The following is a 14,446-nucleotide window of genomic DNA, read 5'->3' as shown; positions in this document are numbered from 1 at the left end:
TGAAAACCAAAGTAGGTGTTTGTTTGGCATTCTGGAAAACTAATAAATATTTAAAGCTTCTAAAGAAATGACGACTAATTTCCACAAGATGAAACAATAAAAATTCTTCCTTAAATATTTGGCAGATACAGTGTTTTACAAAAAGCAGAAATATAACGCAGTCAGGTGGGGAAAGAGAGGGATAACATTTCTAAAAATCACTTTTTTCTTATTCTTTGCAAAAAGCCCTTGGTTGGCTGAATTTATAATTCTTCTTGCATATATTTTAACACTAAGGAAGGTGTACATCCATATCTTGACAGCCTATAAAAATATAACAAATAGTGTTGAATGTTGTCAGTTTATATTATATCCTGTCTGGATTTTTGAAACAGACTGGAAAAACTATCATCCCCTCATTTTAAAAATATGATTTAAAACATTTGATGCTTGACAGTGCATGCACGCACATAAATAATCCCTCTCAGTCATATTCATAATCTTTAACACTGGAATATATTTGAATTCCTAAAGTTTAACAGCCAGGTCTAGATGTAGCTTGCCAGAAATCATTCTCACTGGTTTTAATGAACCTTTAATGAGCCTTTTCAAAGTATCTTTTTATAGGATTAAGAATTAAATGTGCTAATGGAGCATTTTCTTAGTTTGATGTACCAATAACAGAGGTAAAATTATTGCAGTGATTTATTTAGAGAAAAGGTCCATATTTCCATCTATTATAACCTGGAAATCAAACTGTAATTTGGAGGATGGTTGATTTAATGTTTTGTTTAGAGATAAGAGGTATATGGGAAAGAATTCATTTATTGCATTTTAAAATTATTAGATTGAGGTGAAAACAGTTCTGTCAGATGTTATCTGGCAATTTTTATTGGCTCGTTATTGACTAGATTTGAATGATGAGGTTTAGGGGATTTGTTTGTAGGTAGAAAATGAGATATAAATGTCAAAGGAAGGAATTCATATGGGTTTATTAGATCAAGTTTATAATAGATATGTTGTTATTTCTGGTAACCCTTAATAGACTTTTGCTGATTAGGATGGATGATGAGGCTTTAAAGATTTATTAATAGAGAATGAGATGAGATATGAGGTGAGGAGATTGTTGATATTAAGAAATGTAGATAAGTTGTTAAAGTTATTTATACTTGCTGGGATGAAGGGAAAGTTATCTCTTTCAATTTTCTTTTCTTTTTCTCTTTGCACTCTTTGTTACTTTTTAAAGTTTACATTAATTGTATCTATTTAATGCAATATTGAATAAAATTATCACCCAAAGATTAAAAAGTAATGTGCAGTGAGGGGTCTTGGAAACCACCTTGATCATATCTGCACACCAAGATATATAGACACAAGAATAGTATTTTCCTGAATGCCATCACTATGCTAAACACATAATTCCCTCATCACTGTCAAGCTATTCACTAAGGCTGCATTACTATCACTATTAGTCTTTTCATCATTCCTGTTACCCATTACTCCCACTTATGACTGTATGACTGTAACTTGTTGCTTGTATCCTTATTATTTATTGATTGATAGTTTCTTGATTGCTTATTTGTACCCTATGACAATCATTAAATGTTTGTCATGATTCTTGACAAATGTATCTTTTCTTTTATGTAGACTGAGAGGATGTGCATCAAAGACAAATTCCTTGTCTGTCCATTCACACTTGGCCAATAGAGAATTCTATTCTATTCCATTCTGTCCTATTCTATTTATTATTTATTTATTTATTGGATTTGTATGCCTCCCCTCTCCAGAGACTCGGGGCGGCTAACAGCGACAATAAAACAATGTACAATAGTAATTTGGTATTGATGATTAAAAATCAATTAATATAAAAACCAAACATACATACATACATACCATGCATAGAATTGTAAAGGTCTAGGGGGAAAGAGGATCTCAATTCCCCCATGCCTGGTGGCAGAGGTGGGTTTTAAGTTGTTTACGAAAGGCAAGGAGGGTGGAGGCCGTTCTAATCTCTGGGGGGAGTTGGTTCCAGAGGGCTGGGGCTGCCACAGAGAAGGCTCTTCCCCTGGGTCCCGCCAGCCGACATTGCTTAGTTGACGGGACCCGGAGAAGATCCACTCTGTGGGACCTAACTGGTTGCTGGGATTCATGCGGCAGAAGGCGGTCCCTGAGGTAATCTGGTCCGGTGCCATGAAGGGCTTTATAGGTCATAACCCACACTTTGAATTCTGACCGGAAACTGATCGGCAACCAATGCAGACTGCGGAGTGTTGGTGTAACATGGGCATATTTGGGAAAGCCTATGATTGCTCTCGCAGCTGCATTCTGCACGATCTGAAGTTTCCGAACATTTTTCAAAGGTAGCCCCATGTAGAGAGCGTTACAGTAGTCAAGCCTCGAGGTGATGAGGGCATGAGTGACCGTGAGCAGTGACTCCCGGTCCAAGTAGGGTCGCAACTGGTGCACAAGGCGAACCTGGGCAAACGACCCCCTCGCCACAGCTGAAAGATGTTTCTCTAATGTGAGCTATTCTATTCTATTCTATTCTTTTATTCTATTCCCCCCTTCAACTTTAACAATATGCTGGCCTTGGATGTACAGATATTTAAATGTATGCAATGTTAGATATTGATTATGTGCCATCAAATTACTGTCAATTCTTAGAAATTACACCAGGGTTTTCTAATCCTGGCAATCTTAAAACCTGCAGATTTCATCTCGCAGAATTCCCAAGCCAACCATGCTAGCCAATAGATGCCGCTATTGGTCATGCTCTTTGTATCGATATTGTAGTGAGGGTGAGGACATGTGTTTCAGTTTTAATAAATTAATCAACTTGCAGTATTTTTCAAGCACACTGAACAATGTGAAAGACTGTGATAATACTAAACATGATTGCCAGTTGTATTTTGCATTTTCAGATAAATGTTAATTATATGCTTCCAATGTGGTTTAATTTCAATTATGCTTTGCGCTGAACATGTTGAAAACACTGTGATTTGATTCCCAAATTATTTTGAGCATGGTCATCCCCCTTCTCCCCCCCTCGCTCCTTGTCCCTCCTGCAATCAATCGGTTCGATGTTCCCAAAAGCCTCTGGGGAGACTAGGGGGGGAAAGGCTTTTAATGCATGTAGAAGAAGGCATAAAGAGAATAACTCAGAAAAATGGGTTTGGCTCCTAAGATAAATCAAATGAACTAAATTAACTGAGTATTTTTAATCCATTCCCTCACTTCTTATCCCAAACTTCTAGTACAATTTTTGGAAGAAATAAATGAGTTTGCATTCAGCAATTTGCTTATTCCCTAGCAATACAAAGAACAATGGTTATTGCTTTCCAAGCATCTGAGCTCATACGCTCCTTTCATTTTATAATAAGTTTATATCTGCGACAGGCTTAAAACTTTCTGCAACTCGCTGGCAAATTTATACCATATTCCCAATAAAATATCAATTCCTTACTAATTTGCCTGCCAAAGTCACTGACTTTTACAGATGTGTCAACCCTCTTTTACAGGATGTACAATTATTTCTTTGAGTGTCATATACATCACACTTATTATAATTTTAATATAATGCAATATGAGAGACAGCCCCCTCCTCGAAGGTGAATTCCTTTTGCAACCTGTAATATGTTTTCAAAAAATTCAGATTCTGAACTTTTTTTAATCAGGTTAATAGACAATTAAGAAAGAGCAATGGAAGACTATTTATATACAGGTAGTCTATACTGTTTCATTTCAGTATATTCTATACCAACTTACGACTACAACTCAGCTCAAAATTTATGTTGTTAAGTGAATCATTGCAGTTGTTATGTTAGTAACACAGTTGATAAGTGAATCTGGCTTCCCCATTGACTTTGCTTGTTCAGAAGGTCACAAAAGGTGATTGTATGACCCCAGGGACACTGCAACCATCATAAATTTGAGTTAGTGGCCAAGTTTGGATCACATGACCAAGGGAATACTGCAAGAGTTGTACGTGTGAAAAATGGTCATAAGTCCATTTTTTCAGTGCTGTTGTAACTTTAAATGGTCAATAAATGAACTATTGTATGTCAAGGACTACCTATATATCATTACTGCCCCAAAGCTATTATATGCACAAAAATGAAAAGACTTTGAAATACCCACAATGGAGGAGTGGTGGAAAAAATATTGGAACTAGCAGAGATGAATTAGCAAAATGAACTTGTTTGTTTAGCGAAAGCTCAACTACTGCATTTATTAGTAAAGAGAACTTTTTTGTTTAAAAAAGTTCTGGAAAAAGAGAAAAAAAATCTATGATTTTCAGATCTGAGGATTGGAAAAGATAGATTATGGAAAAACTGAAATTATGATGGATCCAGAGAGAGGGAGAGAGGGGGAGTAGAGAGAGAGGGAGTGTAAAATAATCTGTGAAGATCAGAAGCCTGTTCTTTGCAACTTTTTCTCTTTGTCTTTACTGTCTTTCATTTTAATTTTAATTTCTCCCTGGTGTCAGGCCAAAGCCATCATTTTGAGTTAGAGACTTTGGCCTGCCACAAGTAGAATAGTACTATGGAAATTGGGGAGAGAGGGAAAGATACTAGCCACATTGTCTGGGGAAAAAATAAGTTCTGATAGTTCCAGAGATATATCGAAAACAAACTATCACTGAATATTCAAAAGCCAATAAAATTACTCAGCAGTAGACAATTATAATAAAATGGCATTTTTCTCCTGTTAATAGGCTAACACTGAGGGCTGCTGCCGCTTTCAATTTTACTGTAAAAATAAATTGGTCAGATATAGCCTAAAAAATGCCTAAAAGAGGTTCCTCTGGAAAACAGTGAACTCTTCAGTATAGAAATATGAAGGAGAAAAATTGGATGTAAATGTTAAGTGATAATGAAATATCACTGGAGTATGATTGATGCCTGCCTATCTACATTTGAATTGGAATGACAATATACAATATTTCCACAGCTGTCTTTAATGTGGTCAGGGGGGGGGGGCGGACAAATGCCTGTACCAATTAACAGAACTAAGTAAAAGGGCAAAATTATTGTCATCAGTGAATATGTTATATGCAGATATAAGAATTGCAATAAAACCAATGTATTACTTTCGTTTATTAAATGTCAACAGTAAAGAGTTTGTGAATTAAGCACCTACACTTCTGGAATTTTAAATGTTTATGTTGGAAGGAGGAGGCAATGGAAGTGATTTACTATTCACTTCTTCTAGGATGTTTTTTTTTCAATTTCTCAATCTAGTTTAGAGCTGTAATGATTTGTGAGAATATGCTCCAGAAGGGGGAGGAAGAGGAGGAGGAGAAGGAGGAGGAGGAGCAATAGCAATATGCCCATATCTCTCCAGCACTCCGCAAGCTGCATTGGCTACCCATTGGTCTCAGAATGCAATTCAAAGGATTGGTCATGACCTATAAAGCCCTACATGGCATCGGACCAGATTACTTGCGAGACTGTCTTCCGCCTCATGTATCCCAGCAGCCAGTCAGGTCCCACAGAGTTGGCCTTCTCCAGGTCCTGTCGGGCAGGCAATGCCGCCTAGTGGGGCCTAGGGGAAGGGCCTTCTCTGTGGCATCTCTGGCCCTCTGGAATGAACTCCCCCTGGAGATTCATACTGTCCCACCCTCCTAGTCCTTGAAAACGAACCTCTGCCGACAGGCTTGGGGCCACTGAATTTTAACATCTACCCTGCCCCATGGCTGAATTTATTATATATGTTAGGATGAATGTTGATGATTGGTTTTGAAATGAATTGGTTTTTAGAATAGGAACTATTCTAAAATTGAGTTTTAGAACAGGAACTATTTAGATTTTATATGTTTCTTAGGATTGGTTGTTGTTTTTTTAGAATTTTAAATGTTAGATTTCTTGTATTTGTATTTGTTTTGTTGTAAGCGGCCCTGAGTTTCAGGAGAAAGGGCAGCATAGAAATCAGATAGATAGATAGATAGATAGATAGATAGATAGATAGATAGATAGATAGATAGATAGATAGATAGATAGATAAGATAGATAGATAGATAGATAGATAGATAAGATAGATAGATAGATAAGATAGATAGATAGATAGATAGATAGATAGATAGATAGATAGATGATAGATAGATAGATAGATAGATAGATAGATAGATAGATAGATAGATAAGGTAGGTAGGTAGGTAGGTAGGTAGGTAGATAGATAGATAGATAGATAGATAGATAGATAGATAGATAGATAGATAGATAGATAGATAGATAGATAGATAGATAGATGATAGATAGATAGATAGATAAGGTAGGTAGGTAGGTAGGTAGGTAGGTAGATAGATAGATAGATAGATAGATAGATAGATAGATAGATAGATAGATAGATAGATAGATAGATGATAGATAGATAGATAGATAGATAGATAGATAGATAGATAGATAGATAGATAGATAGATAAGGTAGGTAGGTAGGTAGATAGATAGATAGATAGATAGATAGATAGATAGATAGATAGATAGATAGATAGATAGATAGATAGATAGATAGATAGATAAGGTAGGTAGGTAGACAGACAGACAGACAGACAGATAAGGTAGGTAGGTAGGTAGGTAAGTAGGTAATAGCAGTAGCAATAACAATAGACTAGGCATGGCTTAGTTAAGAGGCAGCTTAGCTTGCAGAAGGAATGGGGACCTGAAAAATGGCTCAGAAGGGACTCTTTCTCATTTCCTGGACTGTAAAACTGAGAGGGAAGAGAAGCTGCAAGATTCTGTTATTATAATCTTACCATAATTGTTGTATTAGAACTCGTGGCTGGTGGTTCAAAGCTCAAAACTCTAGGTAAACTGCTCCAAACTCGATTGCAGAAAATACGACTTCAGCAACAGAAGGGTCAATGCCTGGAATACTCTACCTGACTCTGTTGTTACATCTCAAACCCTCACAGCTACAGCCTCAAACTGTCTACTGTGAATCTTACCCGGTTCCTAAGAAGTCTGTAAAGGTGACCTGCATGCATAAGCACACCAGCATGCCTACCATCCCTGTTCTACTGTCCCCATTTATTCATTTCTTTCATTCATATCCATGTTTATATTTATACCTGCTATCTTGCACATGTTAGATAAACTAATAAATAGAAAGCGTTGTCAATAGTTGGACGTTCTTGTCATACAAGAACTAACAACACCTGTCTCTTTAAGAACATCTAATCTCTGTACAGAGATTAGACAAATTGGTCTCACAACTGGCAAAATACTATACTATTAAATATATAAGAACTGAAATAAGATGGCCTTTTTCCCATTATGAAGAATGTTATTATTATTGACTTATTATTATTATGAATATTATTTTATATATGTCATTTTTCAGGATTCCTGGCCAGAATTAAGCTTTCTTTACATATTGCACAAATGAATCTTGTTACAAAGTCTTTCTGGGGAAAAGGAATACTCTGATGCACAATTGAATGCTTCCATGGTCAAGATATCCGTTACAGAGACACGACAGATGGAACAGATTGGCTTACTTTCCAACTCATGGGCAAATTCCATCTGCCTCTCCACAGTTCATGTTAGCGGAGAAGAAACTCCAGCTACCTTATTCAAACTGGGGAGAAAATATCTTATTTATGAGCCAATCTTCCAAGCACTCAGATACAGAGATAAGTTCTAATATTGCTGCTGGTTTGCTTCTTCCTACCGCACAAATCTCAGCAACTGGTTAGGTCCCACAGAGTTGGCCTTCTCCGACTCCCGTTGATGAAACAATGAGCCTTCTCTGTAGCGGCCCCGACCCTCTGGAACCAATTCCCCACGGAGATTGCCCCCACCCTCCTTGCCTTTCGCAAACTCCTTAAAAACCACCTCGGTTGTCAGGCATGGGGAAATTGATTCCCCTGGGCCTTTATGTATGGTTCGTATGAGATGTATGATTGTTTTTATATTAAGGGTTTTTAATTGTTTAATCATTGGATTTGTAGTGTTTTGTTGTTGTGAGCCACTCCAAGTCTTCAGAGAGGGGCAGCATACAAATGTAATAAATAATAATAATGTGGCTGAACCTCATGGGTGTGCACATATGCAGTGGCAAAAAATCCAAAAATGTTTTTTTTAAATCCAGAAACAAGATGGCAACCACATACAAAGTGCCAGAAATTTGGCTTATGTATAAGCTCAAAATTGATTCCCCTGGGATGTTCCGTTTTATCTATGTTTTGTCTGGAATGTATGACTGTTTTTTATATTAAGGGTTTTAACTGGGTTTTTTTTAATTCTTGGATTTGTACTGTGTTTTGCTGTTGTGAGCCACTCCAAGTCTCCAGACAGGGGCGGCATGCAAATCTAATAAATCTAAATCTAATAAATCTAAATCTAAATCAAAAGAAAAAAATCATTTTAAAAAAAATTAAAAAGATGATGGCACCCACAGACCGGCACCAACCAAACTGGTTCCGTGACATCATCATGATGTCACCAGCAGGTTGCTACCGGTTTGGGTGAATTGGTCTGAACTAATCTGAACTCACCTCTGCTCAGATACCTAACTTATAAGCTACCTTCTCCCTTTCTTATTTATTTTATTTATTAGATTTGTATGCCGCCCCTCTCCGTAGACTCGGGGCGGCTCACAAGAATAACAAGAACAATGTAAGAACAAATCTAATAATTTAAAAAACACTAAAAACCCCATTATTAAAAACAAACACACACACAAACATTCCATGTATAAACTGTATAGGCCCGGGGGAGATGTGTCACTTCCCCCATGCCTGATGGCAGAGATGGGTCTTGTCTTTAAGACCCGCTTGGGGAATCTCCCTCAGTCTCCAGTGATTGCTAAAGGGGAGGGAAGATTTTTATTCTCAACCCTAATTTGAGAAACTTCCTCTTTGAAGATCAGGCAGACAGCAAATGTTTTCTAGAAAGCCATACCAAAGCCCTTTCAGCAATTCTAGAACACACACACACACACACACACACACACAAACACACACACCCCGATCTCCTGCCTAAGAATGTTTGAGGCCTGCTTATATATCACCATTCCCAATTCCAGCTGCTCTTTCCTTTAGTAAGCTTAGCATAAAAATCACTCTAGTACAGTGATGGCAAACCTATGGCATGGGTGGCACGCGGAGCCATATCTGCTGGCACATGAGCCATTGCCCTAGCTCAATTCCAAGTACATGTGTGTGCCAGCCAGCTGATTTTTGGCTCACACAGAGGCTCTGGGAGGGTATTTTTGGCTTCCAGAGAGCCTCCGGGGGATGGGTGTTTTTACTGGGCCCATCAAAAATTGAGAAACTTACACAATTGAACTAGAAAAATGGGAAAAATTATGGATTAACAATTGGCAGATGACAAGATCGACCGCATTCAAGGAAAACCAATTAAAAATGTTCTACAGGTGGCACCTATCGCCAGAAAGACTTGCAAAAATGTTCCCAAAAACCTCTCCAATATGTTGGAAGCGTAAAAAAGAAAGAGGCACATTCTACCACCAATGGTGGACATGCACACAGGCAAAAAAGTTTTGGAATAAAATAACAAATTGGTTAAAAGAAATAGCAAATGAAGAAATCGAAAAAAACCCAGAATTATATTTATTGGGTATTTTTAATAAAAAAAATAGAAAAAGAAGTAAGATACCTAGTTATACATATACTAACAGCTGCCAGAATAGTATATGCCCAACAGTGGAAAACAGATAAAATACCGGAAGAAAACATAATAATTAAAATAATACTAGACTGTGCGGAGATGGACAGGCTATCCAAAAGATTAGAGGGAAAAGAAGAATCAGATTACTATAAAACATGGGCAAAATTTTATGATTGGCTAAAAGAAATAAATAAATAAAAATTTATGCAAAGCAACACGTCAAATAAAAGAATTCAAAAATGAATATTATGTAAAAGAAGTGTAATTCTCTGATCAAATATACAAAAAAAATAGTGGGGAAACTTTCATTTCCCAAATGTTGTATATATATGTTTTTATGTATGTTTTTTTCCTTTGTCTTGTATGTCATATTTGTAAAATTAAAAAATAAAAAAAGAAAAGAAAAGAAAAGAAATTGAGAAACTGGACATTTCCAGCCTCCACAGGGCTCTGGAGGATGGGGAAAGCTGTTTTCCCTAGGCAATGGATTATGAGTATGGGCACTCGCACACTCTCTTTCAGCACTCAAGGAAAAAAAGGTTCACCATCTCTGCTCTAGTATTATCTATGGGAAATTCCACTACCCACCATAAGCAGTTCACATTGAATCGTGAAGGTCAGGAAGTGGTCTCCTCCAAGGTTTTCTGGCAGGCTATCAATAGAATACAGAATTACTACGGTAGCTGTGTTGCAGGCTGTGTTGCAGGCTGTGGTTTAAGGCAAATTCTGTGCCAACTGTTGAGTTAGCTGCATCGTGGCATTTTGTAAATTCATTATTTATACATCCACAAGCTGACAGTACTGCAACAATGTGCACAGCAGATAATGGTGTGCTCTGAGGATTAGAGGCCCTCTCCAGCAACCAAAGTGAAATATTTGGCCTCTTCAGATAGAGAGTATGAGAATTGCAAGACTGATGTCAGGCTTACAAGGAAGATCAGATTAAGAAACCAATAGGCCAGGATTATACTTTTACTGCAACAGCCCTAGTAGCAGAATTTTTCAAGTTTGTATACCTTCCCTCACCTGCCATTCAAACTAGGGAGTGGCTTGTCTGATACGTTTTCACAAATTTGTTTCTTGGCCCAGACTCAAGCCTTGCTTATCTGGCTGTTTCTTTGGCAACAGCTCTTCCTTCTATCCTTCGGAGCCCTTCCGTATTCTACTACAGGTACTCACTCAACATTCCGGTTTTGCTTGGGAAATGTATTTTTCCCCTAAAAGATTATGGCAACTTTGGGCAGAGAGGGAGAAAATCTTCCTTCTCTCTTGCCACCATTCTAGCAATATGCCATTATTAAAGAGGTGGGAAATTATTATTTTTTCTGGAAAAGATAGATTGAGAAATCCTCTTTTCCATTATAATCAGAGAAATTAGGAAAGTTCAAAATTTGAACTCTCAAACTTTGTATATTTTATTTATTTGTTTGTTTGTTTGTTTGTTTGTTTATTTATTTACTTACTTACTTACTTACTTACTTACTTACTTACTTACTTACTTACTTACTTACTTACTTATTTATTTATTAGATTTGTATGCCGCAACTCCACAGCTCACATTAGAGAAACATCTTTCAGCTGTGGCAAGGTGGGCATTTGCCGAGGTTCGCCTGGTGCACCAATTGCGGCCCTATTTGGACTGGGAGTCACTGCTCACAGTCACTCATGCCCTCATCACCTCGAGGCTTGACTACTGTAACGCTCTCTACATGGGGCTATCTTTGAAAAGTGTTCAGAAACTTCAGATCGTGCAGAATGCAGCTGCGAGAGCAATCATGGGCCTCCCTCAGTATGCCCGTGTTACACCAACACTCCGCAGTCTGGTTGCCGATCAGTTTCCGGTCACAATTCAAAGTGTTGGTTATGACCTATAAAGCCCTTCATGGCATTGGACCAGAATATCTCCGGGACCGCCTTCTGCTGCACGAATCCCAGCGACCACTTTGGTCCCACAGAGTTGGCCTTCTCCGGGTCCTGTCGACAAAACAATGTTGATTGGCAGGACCCAGGGGAAAAGCCTTATCTGTAGCGGCCCTGGCCCACTGGAACCAGCTCCCCCCAGAGATCAGAATTGCCCCCACCCTCCTCGCCTTTCGTAAGCTCCTTAAAACCCACCTCTGCCATCAGTCATGGGGGAACTGAGATATCCTTTCCCCCTAGGCCTATAAAATTTATACATGGTATGTTTTTGTGTGTGCTTCTTTGGTTTTTAATAAGGGTTTTTTAGTTATTTTAAATATTAGATTTGTTATATGCTGTTTTTATTACTGTTGTTAGCCGCCCCGAGTCTACGGAGAGGGGTGGCATACAAATCCCATAAATAAATAAATGAATGAATGAATGAATGAATGAATGAACGAACGAACGAACGAACGAACGAACAAACAAACAAACAAACAAACAAACAAACAAACAAACAAATAAATGTATCTTTTTCTTTTATGTACCCTGAGAGCATCTGCACCAAGACAAATTCCTTATTCTATTATGAATCAAATTTTTAAAATTTACCAAATAACCAGTTTCACTTTTTCCTCTATTTTTGCCCCACATATTCCACACCTATACTTTTTCTGGTTTCCAAATCTGGTGATACTTCTACTTATGAACCTAAATAGCTTTAATTTAAAAAAAAAAAAAAAAACCTACAAAAATCTTTTCCGATTTTTTATTTATTGAAAATCTTGATTTTGATAAGTGTATCCATATTGGCTAATCTCCCTCATCACCAGAACAGGACCACAGCTATTATTTGAAAGCAATATATCATGTTTGCTTTATCTCATTCCTCTTCAGCTTCAAGATTTGATCCCTGGATGTATTTTCTTCCAGCAATTTGAAAAAAAGATATTTTTCTATGATGTGGCATTTTGGCAGGACTGTTTTACTTCTTACAAGCTCACCCCAGCAGTCTGTTAAAAAGTTTTGCAGAAGTAGAAACACCCCTTCAGTGTACCCAAAAGTTATACTCAGAGTTGAAATGCAACAGGCTCTGATAGGTTCTGGAGAACCAGTAGTGGAAATTTTGAGTAGTTCAGACAACTGGCTGGTCCCAGAGTGGGGAGGGAATATTGCAGTGATTTAAAAAGCCACACAATGCAAAAAGTATTGTTGGTTCAAAACCTGGAATGCCTTTATTTTAATTATTACTTTCTTTTCCACAACAAGCTAGTTTTTTCTAGCTATTGAGGGCCTGAAAAAAAAATAAGTGCAAGATCCCACCATTTCATCCTTTTTCCAGCTAATTGACGCAAAACAGTTTCACACAGTGTGAACCCCTTTTACCTTAAGAAACTGAAAAACACTGAAATGGTAAGCTACACTTATTTTAAAAAAGAAAAAAGCCCAAAGGCTTTCAGCTACCTGGGGAAATTGAGCTAGGTGAGGAATAGAAAATAGTAATTTAAAGAAAAGGTTTCAAGCCGGCAATTTCTTATGTCTTATGCAAAACTTCTACCTAATTTGGTGTTTTGGTGCTAAGCAAAGGTCTAGAAGTTATTAATGTACAAAACATCTAATAAGAAAAGATTTTTAAAATAAAGGTGGTATTGTCTCTGCATGTACTGTATGTGCTGTACGTTCTGATGTTTTAATCTTCCAATAGAAAAGCTATTTTCTTATATGTAATTCAGGGTTAAACTGTGGAATCCCTGGTGCTCTCTGAGCTTGTTTGTTTGCTTACCAGATGTTTCATTACTCAACTAGGTAACATCATCAATGCCAGTGAATATGGGGTTTGCTCCCTATTTTATATACAGTAACTTGCATTGACAATGTCAATTGGGGTATCATTTTCTATTTGATTATTCATTGATATAAGGGTATTGTTTTCTGTTTGATCTGTTGTTAGTCCCTTCTTGGGGACTAGTCACTAGTCCCACCTTGGTCTCTTCAGCTGTTTAAGGGGTGACTTGATTGAAGTGTAAAATCATGCATGGGATAGAAAAGGTGGATAGAGAAAAATTATTTTCTCTATCACACAATACTAGGACAAGGAGGCACTCCCTAAAGCTCATAGGTAAGAAAGTGATGACAAATCAAGGGAAATATTTCTTCACCCAGAGGGTCGTTGGTTTATGGAATTCACTTCCAGAAGAGGTCGTGACAGCTGTCAGCCTTGATAGCTTCAAGGCAGGATTAGACAGATTCATGGATGCCAAGTGTATTGGTGGTTATTGAAACGGATGTCCATGTGCCGCCTCTATGTTGGTTGACGCAGGCAGGATTCCCTTGAGTACCATTTGTTGGGGGTCAAGGGAAAGGGAGGGTCTTGCCTTCTCTTTCTGCTCAAGATCCCTATGGACAATTGGTGGGCCACTGTGTGACAAAGAATGCTGGACTCGATGGGCTTTGGCCTGATTCAGCATGGCTCCTCCTACGTTCTTATGTTCTACTAGTCTAGGTATTGACTGCTGGAAAGAATGTATTCCACTCTTCTTCTTTCCCTCTTAGATTTTTTTATTATCTCTTTTGAATGGGTGTAAATGCGATTAATCTTTACTTAGAAACATAGAAGACTGACGGCAGAAAAAGACCTCATGGTCCATCTAGTCTGCCCTTATACTATTTCCTGTATTTTATCTTACAATGGATATATGTTTATCCCAGGCATGTTTAAATTCAGTTACTGTGGATTTGTCTATTGATGGCTGATTTGTCCTTAATGCCAAGCTTCCAGAAATTCCAAAGCATTTTGGGATTTAGTTTCGTCTAGGACAGTGATGGCGAACCTATGGCATGGATGCCACAAGTGGCACGCGGAGCCATATCTGCTGGCATGCGAGCCGTTGCCCTACCTGAGCTCCAATGTGCATGTGTGTGCCAGCCAGCTGATTGCA

This window comes from Erythrolamprus reginae, chromosome 1, assembly GCF_031021105.1.
Source record: "Erythrolamprus reginae isolate rEryReg1 chromosome 1, rEryReg1.hap1, whole genome shotgun sequence".
Taxonomy (NCBI): domain Eukaryota; kingdom Metazoa; phylum Chordata; class Lepidosauria; order Squamata; family Dipsadidae; genus Erythrolamprus; species Erythrolamprus reginae.
Note: the sequence above shows the minus strand (reverse complement) of the source record.